At 41.7% G+C, this 1,737-nt stretch overlaps 1 non-coding gene across 1 annotated transcript; it reads left to right on the plus strand.

The window, feature by feature from the left end:
* Positions 1–1,371: 1,371 nt before the first annotated feature.
* LOC125486328 lies at positions 1,372–1,499 on the plus strand. The gene has a single exon (XR_007265015.1). It is a non-coding gene; the product is annotated as a U6atac minor spliceosomal RNA (small nuclear RNA).
* The last annotated feature ends 238 nt before the right edge of the window (positions 1,500–1,737 follow it).

Here is a 1,737-nt window from a genome sequence, read left to right on the forward strand (position 1 = left end):
GAGCAGGTCACATTGGCAGCATCTTGCATTTGTAAGTACAGAAGCAGCAGTGGGGATGACAGGAAAATCTAGGAGACACAACATTTGGCTTGTGGCTCAGGGCTCCATTTATAATATCAAACAGCCTGCAGTGCATTGATCAAGATTTCCTTTAATAGTGACTGCACCTATAATAAGGTAAAGCTGCCTGAGGCACATGTCAGTGATGAGCACTGTGTGGGAGCCACTTCAGGCCATATTTTAATCACACATTGGGCATACAAATTCTATGAGCTGCCAACTGTTTTCAACCTGATGCACTTAGGTCTAAAATCACAATCCCTTTGACCACAACAAAAACATTTATTCAATGCTAACCTAGCACTGGTGGTTGGCACATGTTTGCAGCAAGAAAAAGGGGGCTGGTGAAAGCAAAACATTAAACAGTGGGACACCAGTGACTTTCTTCGCTCTGTGCTATTACACCCTCAATGTTCAAAACAGTGCCTTGAGTATCTTGCTGTGTTGTCGCAAATTCTAAGTCATCTTTTTCTCTCGGTGTAGCACACAACCTGTTATCCTCTAGATGGTTGAAGTACTCTTTGCGTCAATCGCTTGTACCTCCTCAAGAATTTATTTTAAACCTGCCACTTTTGTGGTTACCATTCTTGGTAATTACAGTGCTTTTCAAAATGAAGCAGACAAGCTACTTGCAGAGAATGGCTTGTCAATCACACCGCAATGATGCTGAGATGTTATCTCAATTTGACAGAAAGACAAATCGATCCTGGATCTCTTGTGATTTTCAGATACAGTGGTTGATACACAAAACAAGCCTCAGACTTTGGGAAAATAACTTGTCACTCAATCTCCAGTGCATGTATTTCTCAAGAGATGCAGAGACACTGCCTTCTGGCAAAAGTAGAATCTTGAAAATTTTTACTATTCTTTCGAATGATTTTCAGCATTATAAACTGGAGCAGAATCAGAGAGTGAGAGAAAATCGGAGATGTAGAGGAAGAGGCAGAGAAGGACACAGAGACAGAAACAAGAGAAATAGATAGGCAGAGGGAGAGTCAGAGACAGTGAAAGAGAAATATACATATAGAGGAAGAGAGGAAGTCAAAGGCAAAGAAAATAAGAGTGTATGGAGATGAAGGGACAGAGAGAGAATGGACCAAGGCCAGACACACAAAAAAAACAAGCAGACAATGATTTAAACAGGCTTCCAGAAATAATCAAACACAAATGCATACATATACAATCACAGAACGAATTACAAATATCAACACAGAAACATAAAAGAGTTTGCAAATTATCCCCGTGGCTGTGTGGGTTTCCTCCAGGTGCTCTGGTTTCTTCCCACAGTCCAAAGATATGCAGGTCATGCTAGTGTTGTATGAAAGGAGAGAAGGTTAGCACTCCCCTTGATAAGGATGGAAGGAGTCCGAGTGGCCGTACAACACATAAATGGTTAAAGGCATTGCCATCTACTTAGTGGCATCTAACCATGTTTGATTTTGTTAGGTGTGTCCAGGAAGATTTTGTCAGGTGTGTCCAGGAAGGATTTCTGACTCAATATGTAGATAGGCCGACTAGAGGGGAGGCCATATTGGATTTGGTGATTGGCAACAAAGCAGGCCAGATGTCAGATCTCTTGGTGGGAGAGCATTTCGGTGATAGTGATCACAGCTCGGTGACATTTACAATAGTCACAGAGAGGGATAGGAGCAGACAGTATGGGAAATTATTTAATAG

This window comes from Rhincodon typus, chromosome 27 (assembly GCF_021869965.1).
Source record: "Rhincodon typus isolate 14 chromosome 27, sRhiTyp1.1, whole genome shotgun sequence".
Lineage (NCBI taxonomy): Eukaryota > Metazoa > Chordata > Chondrichthyes > Orectolobiformes > Rhincodontidae > Rhincodon > Rhincodon typus.